General features: G+C 41.6%; 1 protein-coding gene across 1 annotated transcript in view; it reads right to left on the bottom strand.

Annotated features, from left to right (window-relative positions):
* Positions 1-11387, bottom strand: part of RERG (RAS like estrogen regulated growth inhibitor) — a 151194-nt gene extending 139807 nt beyond the window's left edge. The window contains exon 1 of the mRNA XM_039503026.1: positions 11327-11387. The gene's annotated coding sequence lies outside the window, so the exon portion shown is untranslated. The remainder of the gene's footprint in view (positions 1-11326) is intronic.
* Positions 11388-12462: the final 1075 nt, after the last annotated feature.

Genomic DNA, 12462 nt, shown 5'->3' with positions numbered 1-12462 from the left:
CTTACACTTTTTTTCCCCCTAAGGGGGGTGGGGGTGGGAAAAGGAAGTTGGCCTGAAATATCCAGCTTATAACTAAACAAAATAAGACTAATAATATAGGACAGTGAACATAGCTAAAAACATCCGTGCATCATCTTAAAGATTTATAGGAGGGTGAGATAGCTCAGTGGTTTGAGCATTGGCCTGCTAAACCCAGGGTTGTGAGTTCAGTCCTTGAAGGGGCCATCTGGAGCAAAATCAGTACTTGGTCTGGCTAGTGAAGGCAGGGGGCTGGATTCAACGACCTTTCAAGGTCCCTTCCAGCTCTATGAGATATATAACAAAGTAAATAATTTGAGATGTACCTATGGTACATCAATTGTTTGTACACTTGTTTGAAGCTTCCTGCCTCAGTAAAGAGTTGTAATTTTTCTCAAGTATTGTAGAGGAAGAGTCTAATTCAGCAATTTACTGCTTAAAGAAGCATGCCAACTGGTATTGAAAAAGACTGCATTGGTGTTAATTGGCTTAGATATCAGACTTCTATAATTTTTGGCTGGCATGATAAATCTGTGCAGCAAAACATGTATGCTATTTTTAGGTGACTCCTGTGTGAGATTATCTGTTCTGTATTGTTTTCTCTTAAAGTTTCAATAAGAAAAACAGAATATAGCAACTCTCCCTAATATTCTGCATCTGAATTGAAACAAAATGGCAGCTCCCCCCAGCTGTCCCAGCAGCAAGCTGTGAGAGTTCTATACACCTCCTCTCAGTTAAGTAACTATAGTATTTGCAACATGTATCATTTATCATTGGTGTCAGATTGAAATATTACTGTCCATTTAACTAAAAGTTTTGGCTAAAATTTCAAACATGACTAGTGATTTTGGGGTATCTCAATTCCGGGACTCCTCAAACGGGCCTGGTGCTCGGTGCTGAGCACTCGCCCTCTGAAAATCAGACCCCTTTAGGGATGCCTCATCTTGGGCATGTAAAATGACTAGTCACTTTTGAAAACACTTCACCAAGACATAGAAGGCTCAATTGCTAGTCACTTTTTGAGCATCAAGATGATGCTGAAGTGGTCTGATTTTTTTCCCCAGAGGATTGGTGCTCAGTACTTTCTGAATACCAGGTTCCTTTAAAGAGTCCAAATTGGATGTTCCAAAATGGAAGTAATCAATGTCACTAATCTTGCATATAACATCTAATGTATATGAGAACCATGAAAAATGCTGCATGCCGGCTTTACTGCAAATCATTGAAAACTTGCTCCGATTTCATTGCAATAAGATTCCAGAATAACTTAAACTCTGGAATTTATTCCCCTTCTGATTCTGTGAGTCTAACTGAGATGATTCAGGCTTCCATGCAAGGCAAATCTGCTCACCTAAACATTTCCTTGAGGGTGGGTGAGATAAGACTGGCTAGGGATGGTGGTTCCTGATACTTTCTCCCACTCTGGTATTGCTGCTATTGGTGTCAGTTCCGAAAGAGAGAGATTGTCTAAGGAGTTTCCCTTTTATATAACTAAAGGGAGATGGAAAAATTACAGTGAAACATTTTTCATCAAAATTTGCAGACTTGACAAAATTGAAACTCTTCATGGAGACGGTTCAATTTCAACGAAGTTCTGATGTTTGTATCATTATCTCCCAGTGGGGTTATCCACTACTTTATTATTGATTCATTTGCAATCAGTATGTTCAGGGGTTTGTAGTAAATTGAAGATACTATTGTACACATACTGTCCCAGCAACTAGTTACACACAAAGTCTGATTAGTCAAAATGATTACAACAACTAGTACATAAAAGCTAGACTGATTAGCAATAAATCGAAGACATCTTCCCTTCCCTCCCCCCGTACCTGCAACCCATGGCAGCCATTAGCACCTTTCATCATAACAATAATCTCCAGCTACACACGCTTGTTTAATATAAGTTTGAGGGTACCCTAGCTTGAAATGCACAACCCTATATATTTTAAAAAGTGATCCCTATTGTAAGTTTCAAGATGTGGGGTGATCAATAGAATTTGTTTCCATGTGTTCATTAAAGTAGATATAATACAGATTCCATTTCTATCTGCTACCTACCTCGTTAAGCCAATTTCTCCCCTGGCTGGTATTGATTTTCAGGAGCACCGAAAGTGTGCTAATCATCCAATCCAAACTAAAAATAATCCATGGAAAATAATTGAATATAAAAGTGATTATTTTCAAAGAGAGGAAGCAATCTGCTGCTGAAAGCCCCTTTACTATGTTGTTAAAGTGCCATTTACAGTTGCTCAGCACTGAAAAAGCTAAGGAAGTTGAAGAAACAAATTGCTTGTGAGTTGCTCCATAAGAACAGTCATACTGGGTCAGACCAGTGGTCCATCTAGCCCAGTACCCTGTCTTCTGATAGTGGCCAATGCCAGATACTTCTAAGGGAATAAGCTGAACAGCAATCCTCCAGTGATCCATCCCCTGTCATCCGGTCCCAGCATCTGCCAGTCAGAATCCAGGATACTACTAATTAAAGCAAATTTATGTAAGTACAGCTTTGAACTATCTACAGGCTGTCAAACTAGTTCTGAGATTCATGTTATATTTAGCCTCCAGTCACAGGTGGCTCCCATTGGATGAAAGCATATATAACTCCACATTATCATGACACCTTGCCTGAATGTACAGGAACAAGCTTCTCTTAAAGAAAGCAGGAATAGTATGTGATGTCATGTCAGCTCCTAATTCTTCCTGAAGGGCAATGTCTGAGACCTGGGTGAAGTCCATTTAAAAAAAAAAAGTGGGGGGAGACTACTGAAGACAGATAATCTTAGCAATAATAACGGTGCCCTCTTGTCTCTTTTGAATGGAACTTCAGGCCATATGCATTAATTCAAATGGTGATATCATCTGTAATAATTGGAAATGTGGGGAGAGGGGATATTTAAGTACCAGGCAAGGAAGACTTTGCACTCATAGGGATGGCAGAGTTTATGCACAGGAAAGTTCCTGAAGGCTCACTGTCACTGACATGATCAAAGATGAGAAACCACAAGATGGCTAGACTGTGCACCCCTGGATTTCTGGATTTGTTTGCTAGATTTCCAGATTGAAACTCGGGATTTCATGTTGGTGAGGATTTACTTGCCCCACTGGGTTCGGTTTTGAGCCAGCCTAGGAGCCCATGCTGGGATGTAAGAGGGTCTATCAATAGCACAGGGGAATCAACATCTTGGGAAGAACAGCTGCCATCAGTCACTGCCATCAATCATTATTTCCTCTCCTGTGCAGGTGGGACAGGGAAGGAGCAGAGTCTTAGCTCCGGCTCCCACTGTGCTAGTGCAGCTGAGCCAGCACCAAGGGGGAAGTGAGCTGTGCCAGGCAAAGATCTGGCCTAGCTTAGTTCCCCCATGGAGCAAAGGGGAAGCAGGGACTGAGTTTTGATAAGAATCTTGGCAGATTGCAAGGTATAGTGTAGCCCAATGTAAAGGAGGGTTGCACAATTAAGCCCTAAAGCAATGATCTCTACCAGTAGACATATTTAACCCTAATGGCTCTAGAATAATTTTTCTAGGGGAGCATGGTGGTTGAGTGGATTTGGCACAACGTTGGCAGATCCCTTGAGCTATGTTGAGTGAGGTAGGGGTCTTGTGGAAAAAACAGCTGGTGATCATGTAAACAAAGATTGTAGCATAATGCATAAGCACAAGGGGCCGAACAGACAGATTCAATTTCAGCATTTCCTAACTTTTAAGCACTTGCAATCCCCCAAACATTGGCAACCCTATAACACATTGAGCAGCCATCTTCCCCCCGCCCCCTGCTCGCTCTCCCCACCTTCACTCACTTTCACCGGGCTGGGGCAGGGGATGCGGGCTCCGGCTGGGGGTATGGGCTCTAGGATGGGGCCAGGAATGAGGGGTTTGGGGTGCAGGAGGGAGATCAGAACTGGGGCAGGGGGTTGGGGTGTGGGACGGAGTTGAGGTGTGGGAGGGGGCTCAGGGCTGGGGCAGGAGGTTTGGTTGCGGAAGGGGGTACAGGCTCCAGCTGGGTGGTGCTTACCTCAGGCAGCTCTTGGAAGAGTCCAGCATGTCCAGCTCCTAGGCAGAGGGGCCGGGGGCTCTGTGCACTGCCTGCACCCGTAGGCATTGCCCCTGCAGCTCCCATTGGCTGGGGAGCCCCCATGGCTGCCCCTGCACCTAAGAGCCAGACATGCCGGCCTCTTCCAGGAGCTTCATGGAGCCAGGGCAGGCAGGGAGCCTGCATTAGCCCTGCTGCGCTGCCGACCAGACTTTTAGCGGCCTGGTCAGTGATGCTGACCAGAGCCACCAGGTTTCCTTTTCGACCAGGTGTGGTGGTTGAAAACCGTATGCCTGGCAACCCTAATGTGTTCATGCCTGCAGCTGGGATCGTCCCTGTACTTGCAGCTGCTCCTCCTTGCTTTGTTCCTGTCTTACTCCAGCCCAACTTCTGTTCCTTATCCTGCCTTGTTCCCCAGCCGTGCTCCTGTTCAGTCCTTGCTACCTCAGCTTACTCCTGTTTCTGGTTCCTCACCTTGTTTCTTGATTCCGGCTCTGCCCCTTGGTGATGCTACTCATTTCTGATCCACAGCTGCAGTCAGTGGAGGCAGTCTGGTTAGAGCCTCCTCATTGAAAAAGTGAGCCCTGCTGTGTAGGCAGTTCTCTGTGAGGAGGCCTCAACTTTTGAATTCTCTCTCCCTGTTCTTGGTCTGCAATAGTGAGATCACTTGGCCTATGGGGCATTCTGAAGGGCCCATAATAGACAAGCAGAAACTAGGTGTTTTTGTTTTTTCTGTTATAAATAAGGCCCTACTTGAATAGCGGGATGACTGTAAAAAAAATTGCGGCTCAGTTGTGGACAAGCCATGGACAATTGCAGAAAAGTAATAATAGACCTTATTTATGGTAATGAAGTCCATTATTACTTTTCCTCAATTTTCCGCTTCCGGATGTCTAGGGCTGAAAGCAGGAGACCCTGCTGTCAAAATTGCAATAGAAGCCTAATATTGCAAAAACCACAATTTCCGCAATATCACAAAGTAAGTAGGGCCTTAGTTATAAACCAAAGTATAACCTCCTGTGGACACGTCTTGATTTTAGGATTACCCTCATAGGAACACCTTCTCTGTCTATGTGGCAGTTGACGTCTCCTCTGCCTGTACAACCAGCTACATCTAAGAGTAAGGAAGGACTTACCCCTGGGGAAAGTAGATTTAAACTGTAAGCAGAGCTCTGCGGAAGCCCCTCCAGAGAAGACAGTCCATGAGATGCACTGAATCAACGAATCTCTCCGATACTGAGGAGCCAGCTTGCCCACACATTGTGTGGGCTGTGCCAATTGTTCTGCTTCCTTCCCCCCTGGTGGAGTAGTGGCACTCTGTCATTATGACACCCCTCGACAAACTCTCCGCCACTAAAGGTCAAGTTGCTAATCAGGGTCTCTTGTCTACGAAAATACATTTAGTGCTGGCAATAGAGTATGAACAGATACAAACAAGGACTTCCAATAAAGAAGGGCCTTGTTTGTGAGGGATCATGTAAAAAATAAAGTTCTTAGCTTCGCTGACTTGTACCAGAAGCAAGCTTTCCTAGCTGAGATGTCTCTTGGGGAAATAAATTCACTCCCAAGCTAGCCACCTGTTTTTGTGGCAAAGTAAATATTAATCTGTCTTTGAAAAACAACCAGCAGCACTGAGTGGATTAAATCAAAGTAGGATTAATGAATTATTTACTGAATTAGAAACATTTTGTGCTTTTTGTGACTTTAAAAAGCATTTAAAATTCCAGCACTACTATTGTGATAAAAGCAGAATGAATTCTGCTTAGGATCATTTCTTCCATTAAAGTTAACTTGGGTCTGTTTCTTTGTTTACTTGATCTGGTGAGATGTATTTCATCTGATAAATACTGAATTGAGGCTTTGCTAGTGTATTTACTCCCACTTATGCCTGGCCTACACTAAAAAGTTAGGTTGACCCAGGTATGTCGCTTAAAAAATCCACATAGTTAAGCTGACATAATTAAGCCAACCTAACCCCTGCTCTAGACAGCGCGAGGTTGTTGGAAAAAAAATTCTGTCAACCTAGCTACTGCCTCTTGGGGAAGTGGATTACCTACACCAATGGGAGAACCTTTCCCCTCAGTGTAGGTGTAGGGTCTACACTGAAGCACTGCAATGGTGCAGCTGCAGCTATGCTGCTGTAGCGTTTCAAGTGTAGACAAACCCTAAATCATGACTGGGTCTCTGTAGAGATTTGCCCTGGTCCTTATGCAGCATTTCTATTGCGCACCTAGTCTGAGACTAGCTTTGACCAGCTTTTTTAAGGTATGATTATTGCTCTGTACATTTTCAGTCTGAAGTGATTTTTTTAAGCTAAATAATGTGCTCACCTATAGCCTCATGTCAAATCAGATTTGGGCCACCTTCAGAGGAGGTATAATCAAAACTCCACTGAAATTAATGAATCACTTCACCCACCACTGAAATATAGGCTGAGGTGGGAGGGAAAGAAGCAGCTTTTAAGGAACTCAGTGACACTATATAACATTATGGACCATGAAGGGAAGAAAATCATGATATCCAGAGGAAAAAAACAGGAAGTAACTCAGAAAATATTCTCTCAGATATGAAGGAATGGAAAGTAAGGGAAGGAGTCATGGAATTTCAAAATTTGGAAAATGCTGTATCAAATTAATTCCTGGTGTAACTTATTGAAATCAATAGTCTAGGGATGAGTTTTGGCCAATCCGCCTGTTCCATTTATTGTCTAACCAGATGTGTTTGGAATTCTATAGAGAGAGGAAGCCTGGAGTCTCCAATGCCCTATGCATTTGAATAAGATAGTTTCCTAGTGGACACACACAGATTCCGAGACCACCAATCCTTGCTATAGAGGCCATGATTCAATACAGTCACCTAAAGGACTTGTCATGTCAATTAGTCTGCATCCTCTAAAACTTTTTTCAGTACATGAACAGATTAATTTCTTTCCCTTTTGCTGTTTAAACCCTCTGGTTTATGACCACTGTCACAAGGCCAACTAGTCTGGAATAAAAAATCATACTTCAGTTTAGTTTGTTTTTTATTTGATTTGGACATCAAGCTCTAATCAAGTTACAAAGACAAGTTAATAAGGGTAATTTTCTCCTAATGGATAACTGTCTGAAATTGCCAGTGTAAAAACATGTCTGTCCATCCTCCATATAATCAATTTCCCAGAAAACTTGCAATATATATGAGACAAGGGAGGAGAAATGCATACTCAGGGCCTGAAAACATCTACTCCATGTGCAGCGGCAGTCAAAGAAGCAAACAGAATGTTGGGAATCATTAAGAAAAGGATAGATAATAAGACAGAAAATATCATATTGCCTCTATATAAATCCATGGTATGCTCATATCTTGAATACTGCATGCAGATGTGGTCACCCCAGCTCAAAAAAGATATACTGGAATTGGAAAAGGTTCAGAAAAGGGCAACAAAAATTATTAGGGATCTGGAATGGCTGCTGTATGAGGAGAGATTAATAAGACTGGGACTTTTCAGCTTGGAAAAGAGATCATGAAGGGGGGATAAGATAGAGGTCTATAAAATCACGACTGGTGTGGAGAAAGTACATAAGGAAGTGTTATTTACTCCTTCTCATAACACAAGAACTAGTGTTCACCAAATGAAATCAATAGTCAGAAGGTATAAAACAAACAAAAGGAAATATTTCTTCACACAATGCATAGTCAACCTGTGGAACTCTTTGTCAGAGAATGTTGTGAAGGCCAAGACTATAACAGGGTTCAAAAAAGAAGTAGATAAATTCATGGAAGATGGTCCATCAATGGCTATTAGCCAGGATGAGCTGGGATGCAAAACCATGCTCTGGAGTGTCCCTACCTCTGTTTGCCAGAAGCTGGGAATGGGCAACAGGGGATGGATAACTTGGTGATTACCTGTTCTGTTAATTCCCTCTGGAGCACCTAGCATTGGCCACTTTTGGAAGACAGGATACTGGGGACCTTTGGTCTGACCCAGTATGGCTGCTCTTAGGTTCTTATGATTCACTATTGCATAACACCAGTTTCAGGACATTTCAGAGAAGTTAGAGTAGTGTCAGTGGCGTAAGGCAATAGTGAATTGGGCCCTTGGTCTTCATTTTCATCCCCCATCCCCCAAAAAGAGCAAAATTCAGAGAACAAAAGTGGTGAAGGACTGGAACTGAGTGACTTCTGATGGAAGCTTTAGGACTCAGTCTGCAAGGTAGTGAATGTTCTGGCCTCTTTCCAGCACAGCACTTAAATATGTATTTAGCATTAAGCACACGAATAGTCTCACTGAAGAAGTCAGTGGAACTGCTCACATTCTTAAAGTCAAGCATGTGCTTAATTGCTTTGTGGACCAGGCCAGACTACTTAATACCTTGCAGGATCAAGCCCTTAAAGAACTGAGCTTGGTGAAGTGACAAGAGCCGACATTGAGCTGAACCAGAATTTGGGATTTGAAACATCTCCATATTTTGTTCAAATGGACTGACTGAAATTTTGGGAGGGAGTGGGGTTTGCAAAAAAATGTTGAAAGAAAAGTTTTTGTTTTATTTGAATTTTTTCACTCTTTGCTTTATTCAGTGAAAAACGAGAAACATTTTGTAAGCAAAATGATTTTATTTGGAAAATGGAAAAAATTCATCCTATGAAATTTTGTTTGCTATAAAATTCATTTTTGATACACCCCTTTATTGGTGAAAAAAATCATCAAAAAAGTTTCAGCCTGCTGTCGGTACAAAAATCTAGACCTAAAACAGAAGTGTGAGGTTTGTTTCCGTTTCTATGGGTAGCCAAACTAAATGGTTCTCATCTCTCGAATTTCTCCTTCTGATGTAAGCCCCAGCCCTGACTGAATGCTTTTGTAGAGCTTTTCTAGAGCAGCTGTGTCTTTGGAAGTGACCACTCTGCATTCTACAGTCAGCTTTGAAGATGTACCATCAATGTGACAGCATGAATATATAATGTATTCTCAATTATTTTCTATCAGTTTCTCAGTACAGTCTAAGATCTTACCTGTTTCTATAAACACTACTGCTCATTGAGTGGAAGTCTTTATTGAGCCATTTAAAATTATGATGACTATAGAACTAGTTGATTTTTCAGCCAGCACAACATAGGGGTATTGTTGCCTTGAAAAAAATGTCAATTTTTTAAAGAGGTGAATTTCCTAATATGGGAAAATATGCCTGTGGCATTGTCAGGAGTAGGGAATGGATGATAATTACTTAGATAATGAGCATGCAAATATAGTAGGTACATCCATTTAATGAGATAAGTGAAGTCACCGAGGAGGAGCCAACAACATCCCTTGTCAGCATAACTCAGGAGATGATTCCACTAACAAAAACAATTTCTGGATAGATTTTGCCTGGCCTTGCACAGGTGCACAAGCATGGGCATAGATGCCAGGCATACTTACAGCAAAGGAACTGCTCATCGCTAGCATCCCCTGAGGCAGGGAGCCGGCAGAGCCCCAGTAACACTCATTCCACAGCAGTCAATGGAGGTGGCTGGATTGGCAGGGGAGCTTTTTGCAAGGGGTGGTGTAGCAGACACGCTGTCTTTGAAAGGCACTGAGCTCTTGAGGCACAATTATCCCACTGGGTCAGCATGCCTGTGCTCTGCCCCATTTCAAGCCAATGTAATAAAGATTACCTCCAGGCAAAGATGGTCCAAAATCCTGAACCCAAACCTCAGATCCAGACTGTAGTTCAGATTCAAGTTTGAGTTCAAACATATCAGTGTGTAATAGGCCAATTCTGACATCTTCAAACTTTCCCAGAGTTTGAGTTTGGATTCACATTTTTGTTACCTCAGATTTGGTTCTAGGGCTGTGGTTTGGCCCATTATAGAGCTAGGAAGTTTACATCCAGGTTTTGATTGAGCGCTGTCCTGAGCTATAAATAAATTAATCTGAAGAAAAGTTTGCTGAAGTGGGAGGGCGAGCTCAGTGGTTTGAGTGTTGGCCTGCTGACCCCAGGGTTGTGAGTTCCATCCTTGAGAGGGCCACTTAGGGATTTGGGGCAAAATCAGTACTTGGTCTTGCTAGTGAAGGCAGGGGGCTGGACTCAATAACCTTCCCATTCTATGAGATAGGTATAGGTATATCCAAAGAATCAGGATATTTAATGATGGGGTGGGGGAAATCAGCTAATTAAAGCTCAAATAAACCTTATTTCTCAACCTTTGCTGTTTAGAAATCAGACTGAAAATTTCATAAGGGGCTTTCTTGGGGTACTTCCATTTTGTACTTCTGCTCCTGACAGCTGCCAAAATAAGGAAGTTTCAAGGATTGTTAATACTGGAGGAGAAAAATAGGATGTAAAGGAGAGGAGAAAAAAGTGAACAATCTACTTCAAAGCTCAGAAAAATTTCAGGCTAATTCCATTTGAATTTTGGACAAAGGTTTAGGTAAGTTTTTAAGTTATTTAAATTGATTCTCTCACATATTTCAATCAAAAATGGATATCTTTCTAAGCATTATGATATACTATAGCTCAAACAGAAGTTATTGAATTAGTAGGTAATGGTCTGTGGCCTGAATTATACAAGAGATCAGACTGGATGATCATAATGGCCCTTCTGGCCTTAAAACATTTGAATCCTTATTCAAAATTATTGTGGAGTAAGACACAAAATCAGAGAAAGCCAAAATGAGCCTAGATCCAGGTATCAGAGGCCTCAGAAAGTTCAGAACCTCTGTCCTCATGGGGAATTTGTCAAAGGCCTAGGAATGAGAGTAAAGTGACAACCCCAAACTTGTGCTGATAAAGACTTTGTAGCATACTATATCATCATCATTTATACTATACCTCACTGTATGTACTTAATCACTGGAGAGCAAGCAAACCAGTTCCCCAAGCATGCTGTACAGGGTTCATATGACCTTAATAAAGAAGAATGTTCATTGCGGGGGCCTAGCTAAACTGATAGTACCTTTACATATGATATTAAAAAATACAGTTTGTAGTAGCTTAATTTATGCCTGGCTTTTCCCTACTCAATTAATGTTCCTAATGATCAGAAACACACATTTTAATTCAGTTTTCAATTATTGATCACTGGCTTCCAAAGACGGAGAACTCAAAATCAAATCTTCAGGATCTATATGAGCACAGCCATTACTATGATCTGGCTGATTAATCTCCCCCTCATCAGACCTGACACACAGCTACTTGCTCTATTATGTAAAGTATATCCTAGGACGCTCCTGTAGACTTTACAGCAACAGGGCTGCTGTGCTGTATTATTGGACAACAGACTCTCATAATTCAATATCCCAAATTATTATACCTTTCCTCACCTTGAGCGCTCCACAGACAGACCAATGAAGACAACGGGACCGACTACTTGTTCAGGAAGATGCTGCTCGTTGTGAGTGAGAAGATAGCGGAGCGTGACCCAGGATATTAAAGAACTATTCATGAAAACCCTTACTAAGGAAATTCTGCAGCTGTTTAAAAATCCTGACTCTGTCAGCAGCAACTTCCTTAAAGGGGCAGCTGCAGTTGTTATAATCCGAAACAATATTTTTAAATAGTGTGAAAAGTAAATAATTTGTAGAGATTAAAGATGGCCACCTCCTGCCACTTTTACTCATGCTACTTGCTCAGTGTAAATAAGGGTGTCAACATCTGGCCGGGAATAAACATTTTAGAAGTAGCCATCTCAGTTAGTTGTAACTGAATGGTAAATACCAGGTTTCCTAAGAGTAAATGGACAAATGATTGACTCCTGGGAATTTAGCTTTGGAATTAGCATGCATTTTGTGGTGCGTATCTGGACAAAACATAGGGAATGTGTTTTTGTTTTTGTTTTTCTGTTGCTCTTTTCTATGATTACCTGAATAATTTAATGTTTTAAGAATTTTAATATAGTTGAATTCATGATATAATAAAACATGGATAGACATGTGCAGTATTCAAATCCCAGAACCGAACTAGCTAGGGAGATAGATATCATAGGGTGAAATGCTTACATCTGATGCTGAAAGACAACTGGGAAAAGTTTAGATCCCTGTACTGTGTGACCTGTCTTAGATGTGGTATAGATGAAGAAAATTCATCCAGATTCTAAAAATCTAGTTAATTTCTCCCAGATGGTGTGCTTAACTACTTCATTACAGTGATCATTTATTTCTGTTATTCTGAACCAAGACTAATAATGCTACCCCTGTTCTGTTTCATATAAGATCTGCAAGTAAACAGCCTGTCCCCACCCGCCTTGTGGAGGTGGCTTTCGGTACTGATGATGAATGCAACAACAGACATTCTGACATATACTTTTGTTTTATTAGTCACAGCATCCAAGCGTGGGCTTGACCACCATGATCCATTTACAGTTTTGCAGGGTATAGTAATGCATATTTTTCTTGCTTTCCCTTAGCATTGTGGCTTCATCTGTGGGAATTATTTTGTATCTCTTATTGAGGCCTGGAGA

The sequence above is a fragment of the Mauremys reevesii genome, linkage group 1, assembly GCF_016161935.1.
Source record: "Mauremys reevesii isolate NIE-2019 linkage group 1, ASM1616193v1, whole genome shotgun sequence".
In the NCBI taxonomy this organism is placed as follows: domain Eukaryota; kingdom Metazoa; phylum Chordata; order Testudines; family Geoemydidae; genus Mauremys; species Mauremys reevesii.
Note: the sequence above shows the minus strand (reverse complement) of the source record. Positions and strands in the feature narration are given on the sequence as shown.